Here is a 6,788-nt window from a genome sequence, read left to right as displayed (position 1 = left end):
TCTCCCGTTGCGGAGCATAGGCTCCGGACGCGCAGGCTCAGCGGCCATGGCTCACGGGCCCAGCCCCTCCACGGCATGTGGTATCTTCCCAGACTGGGGCACAAACCCACGTCCCCTGCATCGGCAGGCGGTCTCTCAACCACTGTGCCACCAGGGAAGCCCTGGTCATTCTTAATTGTGCATTCTTCACTGTAGCTGAGATTGCCAGAAAGAGTATGACCTCTGCTTTATACAGCATATATTATGGGAAGTATAGAAACATCTGCTAAGGTTTGATTGGAGCCATTGATAGAACAAGGAATGGACATTATATCCTGTCAGATGTGGAACTTGAGAGCTAATTTTCTGAGCTCGGATGCTCCCCACTCCTCCTGAGTTTACCAGGTACCAAGGGCATTATTCTGTTAACTACCCGAAGCTCTGCTTCTTCCTGAAAACAGGCATCATTTTCTTTTGTCCCTAGCCTGGAAGGTGGTGGTATTTGCCTGGATCCTTTTACTAGGCCTCTTGTTGGTTATATCCGGACTCCTGCTCCCAGCTCTTGCCACCTCATTAGATGGAACACAATTTGCTCACACATAGTTTATGGTCCTCCAAAAGTTTACTTTCCTGTTTTGAAGATGGCTATACTTGGTTCTTTTAAAAGTATATGTATACATATTTTTTCTATGGTTTATATAGTTGATGTAAGATGAGAATGAAGCATCTGCTCTCTCCATTTATTTTGATATCAGAAGCTCTAGCCGTGTGATATTGGGTGAGTTTCTAAATCTCTGAGTCTTCTTATCTCTAAAGTGGGGATAATACAGATTGTTAAGAAGATTAAATAATGTACAACACTTTGTGAACTAATATGTTAGTTTTTATATTATTAATAGGAAGGATTAAAGGACTAGAGGGCATCAAAGATGAAGAGAAGAGAGTAAGATAATTGAAAGAATAGGGGTTTGTGGTCAAAGGGAGGAATTATAGAGGTCAAGATTGGCAACTTTAGGTATTTACAATGTGTTGAGCCAATATATACAATCAGGCTCTGGCACGCCCTTTTCAATGCCCTAAGCATCTTTCTCTTACATAATGTGGGGATTAAACCTTTTATTCACACTCTAAGTCAGAAGGGGCTTTTTTTCATATTATAATTATACAACGTTTGTATATTCTTAATTTGAAGACCTCTCTAAAAGGGGAGAGTGGAATTTCAATATATCCTAAAGGTGTCAAGTCAAAAAAGAGATCAATTTTGGTTGCAAATACCTTACAGTTATACAAATCTAATATTTTATGCAAAAGTTAATAAAGTTTAAAGGAACAGATAGAAATCTGAAAAGGAGAGATGGATAAGTAAAGGAATATCAAATAGATACGTGACAAGCATTTGTATAATCTTTTATCTATTTCTGAATGAGAAAAATAAAAATACGGTTATAAAACACGAGTCATAACAATTATGGCAGATTTATTTTTAAAACATTTTAAAAATATGATCATATTGGGATGATTTCATGTTGACGGAGAACAGTTTTGTGGTTTCGGTTACCACTGAAAAGAGACCAGATAGAGAGGGAGTCTACTTTTTCACTAATAACATTTTGACGAAAGATGAGAGAGATGATCGGTATTTGGTGTCACTCTGAAATTAAGAGAATAAATGGGAGGCTCCCGCGGCCGAAGCGGCGGCCCGGAGCAGCGCAGTCCGCTTGAGCGTTCACCACAGCGAAGAGGTTTCCTCGGCCGTCCCGCCTTCCTCTGTGGTCGCCGGGCTGCGCTGCTCCAGCCGGGACGCACGCCTCTGCGCTCCTCGCAGCTTCCACCCCCGCCGCCTCTCCCCTCGCCGTCCGCACACACACCATGACGAAGAAAGAAAAGTCCTTCAACCAGAGCCTGGCCGAGTGGAAGCTCTTCATCTACAACACGACCACCGGAGAGTTCCTGGGGCCCACCGCCAAGAGCTGGGGGTTGATCTTGCTCTTCTACCTAGTTCTTTTATGGGTTCCTGGCTGCACTCTTTTCATTCACAAAGTGGGCTATGCTTCAGGCTCTGAACAATGAGGTTCCAAAATATCGTGACCAGATTCCTAGCACAGGACTTACGTTTTTTTCCAAAACCAGTGACGGCGTTGGATTTTTCATTCAGCGTGTCTAATCCAGAGTCCTATAGAAGGTACATTAATGACCTTAAGAAATTTCTAAAGTCATATGGCTTAGAAGAACAGAGGAATCTTACAGATTGTCCTGATGGAGCATTTTTTTGAGCAGAGGGTCTAGATTATACTTCATGTCGGTTTCCTCTTGTCTTACTTGAAGCACGCAGTGGTGTGGATGATCCCGAGGTTGGCTACTCCACAGGAAGCCCTTGTATTCTTATGAAAATGAACAGAATAATTGGATTAAAACCTCAAGGAGAACCAAGGATAGAATGTATTTCGAAGGGTGAAAACACAGCAGTGCTATCAGCTTATCTTTCTAATGGAACGATAGATTTAAAATATTTTCCATATTATGGGAAAAAATTGCATGGGAGCTATCTACAGCCATTTGTTGCCGTCCAGCTCATCTTTGGTAATAGAAATAATGTAAACGAAGTGACAGTTGAGTGCAAGATTGATGGATCACCCAACCTAAAAAACCAGGATGATCGTGACAAGTTTTTAGGACGAGTTGCATTCAAAATCACCATGTGTCCACAGTAGGAGTTAGAATATCTCCACAGAGTAAACGTTGTGTTGTCTGTCTTCATTTGGTATCAGCTGGACCTGCCATTCCAGAATTATGAGACCACCTTGGAGAAAGGTGGAGTGGGCATCATAATGTGCTTCCAGATCATAGTGTTCAGTGTCCTTCAAGTAACTGCCTGTTGCCTCTGCTGCCTTTTGAACCATGTACAGCCACAAGATAGGACTGTGAACACCTGATTCTGAACATGTAAGATGGGGGTTTGTCCAATTTTTACGTGGTTTAATTGCCTAGTGTCTAAAGCTTAATGTGCTGTGCCATGTAAATATTTTATAGATTTAACACTGGTTAACTGTCACATTTTGATGTCAGCAAAGTTTTAGGGGATAAAATGGTACCTGACCAATGTCAAATGACTTTATAGCTGCAAGAAATGCAGTGTGTGGAGAAGCTCTGTATGTGAGGAGGAAAAAGGAAAATAAAAGTGGATTTGAAAGGTTAAACACACAAAAAGAATAAATGGTATTAAGCAGCCAAGTATCTCTTCCATTCCCCCTTTTTATACATAATGCCTTTTGTCTGTCCATCTAACAAAGTATATGCCATAATAGCAACCCATTGTCTGTAGACTGAGCCTCAGTTCTCTGCCTTTTGCTGTTTGATCTCTACATCCTCATGTATGTAGAGAATGACAAAGAAAGACCCTGAGTGGATTTGTCTGGTACTTTCAATTGACACAGGTAGTAGGAAATTTTCAGTACATATATGAGGGGAAAAAATATACAAATTTCATTCTTTATAAAAGACTTATTTGATAAGGCTTTTCTTGTATGAGGCACGTAAAGACAAATTTTTGATGCAGAAATATATGAGGGCTCCACGGCAACTGAAAACAAAAGGCTGTATTTGGTCATACAATTAAAAACAACTATTTTCTATTTTCAGTATTGAGGACTAGCTTATTTTTATTCTGTGTATAACAGATATTTTAACAAATGAAATAAAATCGAATGCAGTGTGGAAAAATCAATTCCATGAATTAATTTTTAAGCTATATTTGTACATTCATCAGTAGAATCTCCTTTTTTCTAACCTTAAAGGGAAAAACTTGTTTCACATAATAAACAATAAATGTCGCTTAGATAAACATTACCCTTTTTTTTAACATCTTTATTTGAGTATAACTGTTTTACAACTGTGTGTTAGTTTCTCCTTTACAACAAAGTGAATCAGTTATACATATACATATGTTCCCATATCTCTTCCCTCTTGCGTCACCCTCCCTCCCACTCTCCCTATCTCACCCCTCTAGGTGGTCACAAAGCACAGAGGTGAACTCCCTGTGCTGTGCGGCAGCTTCCACCTAGCTATCTAATTTACATTTGGTAGTGTGTCTATGTCCCTGCCACTCTCTCACATCGTCACAGCTTACACTTCCCCCTCCCCATACCCTCAAGTCCATGCTCTAGTAGGTCAGTGTTTATTCCCGTCCTACCACTAATCGCTTCATGACATTTTTTTTTTTTCGATTCCATATATATGTGTTAGCTTACGGTATTTGTTTTTCTCCTTCTCACTTACTTCACTCTGTATGACAGACTCCAGGTCTATCCACCTCATTACAAATAACTCAGTTTCATTTCTTTTTATGGCTGAGTAATATTCCATTGTATATATGTGCCACATCTTCTTTATCCATTCATCTGTTGATGGACACTTAGGTTGCTTCCATGTCCTGGCTATCATAAATAGAGCTGCAATAAACATTTTGGTACATGACTCTTTCTGAATTATGGTTTTCTCAGGGTATATGCCTAGTAGTGGGATTGCGGGGTCGTATGGTAGTTCTATTTGTAGTTTTTTAAGGAACCTCCATACTGTTCTCCATAGTGGCTGTATCAATTTACATTCCCACCAACAGTGCAAGAGTGTTCCCTTTTCTCCACACCCTCTCCAGCATTTATTGTTTCTAGAGTTTTTGATGATGGCTAAACTGACCAGTGTGAGATGATATCTCATTGTAGTTTTGATTTGCATTTCTCTAATGATTAATGATGTTGAGCATTCTTTCATGTGTTTGTTGGCAATCTGTATATCTTCTTTGGAGAAATGTCTATTTAGTTCTTCTGCCCATTTTTGGATTGGGTTTTTTGTTTTTTTGTTATTGAGCTGCCTGAATTGCTTATAAATTTTGGAGATTAATCCTTTGTCAGTGGCTTCATTTGCAAATATTTTCTCCCATTCTGAGGGTTGTCTTTTGGTGTTGTTTATGGTATCGTTTGCTGTGCAAAAGCTTTTAAGTTTCATTAGATCCCATTTGTTTATTTTTATTTTTATTTCCATTTCTCTAGGAGATGGGTCAAAAAGGATCTTGCTGTGATTTATGTCATAGAGTGTTCTGCCTATGTTTTCCTCTAAGAGTTTGATAGTGTCTGGCCTTACATTTAGGTCTTTAACCCATTTTGAGTTTATTTTTGTGTGTGGTGTTAGGGAGTGTTCTAATTTCATACTTTTACAGGTAGCTGTCCAGTTTTCCCAGCACCAGTTATTGAAGAGGCTGTCTTTTCTCCACTGTATATCCTTCCCTTCTTTATCAAAGATAAGGTGACCATATGTGTGTGGGTTTATCTCTGGGCTTTCTATCCTGTTCCACTGATTTATATTTCTGTTTTTGTTCCAGTACCATAGTGTCTTGATTACTGTAGCCTTGTAGTATAGTCTGAAGTCAGGGAGCCTGATTCCTCCAGCTCCATTTTTCGTTCTCAAGATTGCTTTGGCTATTCGGGGTCTTTTGTGTTTCCATACAAATTGTGAAATTTTTTGTTCTAGTTCTGTAAAAAATGCCATTGGTAATTTGATAGAGATTGCATTGAATCTGTAGACTGCTTTGGGTAGTAGAGTCATTTTCACAATGTTGATTCTTCTAATCCAAGAACATGGTATATTTCTCTACCTATTTGTATCATCTTTAATTTCTTTCATCAGTGTCTTATAGTTTTCTGCATACAAGTCTTTTGTCTCCTTAGGTAGGTTAATTCCTAGATATTTTATTCTTTTTGTTGCAATGGTAAATGGGAGTGTTTTCTTAATTTCACTCTCAGATTTTTCATCATTAGTGTATAAGAATGCCAGAGATTTCAGTGCATTAATTTTGTATCCTGCTACTTTACCAAATTCATTGATTAGTTCTAGTAGTTTTCTGGTAGCATAATTAGGATTCTCTTTGTATAGTATCATGTCATCTGCAAACAGTGACAGCTTTACTTCTTCTTTTCCTATTTGGATTCCTTTTATTTCTTTTTTTTCTCTGATTGCTGAGGCTAGAACTTCCAAAACTAGGTTGAATAAGAGTGGTGAGAGTGGGCAACCTTGTCTTGTTCCTGATCTTAGTGGAAATGGTTTCAGTTTTTCACCATTGAGAACAATGCTGGCTGTGGATTTGTCATATATGGCCTTTATTATGTTGAGTAAAGTTCCCTCTATGCCTACTTTCTGCAGGGTTTTTATCATAAATGGGTGTTGAATTTTGTCAAAAGCTTTCTCTGCATCTATTGAGATGATCATATGGTTTTTCTCCTTCAGTTTGTTGATATGGTGTATCACATTGATTGATTTGCGTATATTGAAGAATCCTTGCATTCCTGGAATAAACCCCACTTGACCATGGTGTATGATCCTTTTAATGGGCTGCTGGATTCTGTTTGCTAGTATTTTGTTGAGGATTTTTGTGTCTATGTTCTGCATCTGTATTGGCCTGGGGTTTTCTTTTTTTGTGACATCTTTTGTTTTGGTATCAGGGTGATGGTGGCCTCATAGAATGAGTTTGGGAGTGTTCCTCCATCTGCTATCTTTTGGAAGAGTTTGAGAAGGATAGGTGTTAACTCTTCTCTAAATGTTTGATAGAATTTGCATGTGAAGCCATCTGCTCCTGGGCTTTAGTTTGTTGGAAGGTTTTTAATCACAGTTTCAGTTTCAGTGCTTGTGATTGGTCTGTTCATATTTTCTATTTCTTCCTGGCTCAGTCTTGGCAGCTTGTGCATTTCTAAGAATTTGTCCATTTCTTCCAGGTTGTCCATTTTATTGGCATAGAGTTGCTTGTAGTAATCTCTCATAAT

General features: G+C 38.8%; 1 pseudogene; it reads left to right on the top strand.

The window, feature by feature from the left end:
- Positions 1-1,848: 1,848 nt before the first annotated feature.
- Positions 1,849-2,690, top strand: LOC131760563 (sodium/potassium-transporting ATPase subunit beta-3 pseudogene; annotated as a pseudogene).
- Positions 2,691-6,788: the final 4,098 nt, after the last annotated feature.

Source organism: Kogia breviceps, chromosome 7, assembly GCF_026419965.1.
Source record: "Kogia breviceps isolate mKogBre1 chromosome 7, mKogBre1 haplotype 1, whole genome shotgun sequence".
NCBI lineage: Eukaryota > Metazoa > Chordata > Mammalia > Artiodactyla > Physeteridae > Kogia > Kogia breviceps.
This window is presented reverse-complemented; position numbering and strand designations above follow the sequence as displayed.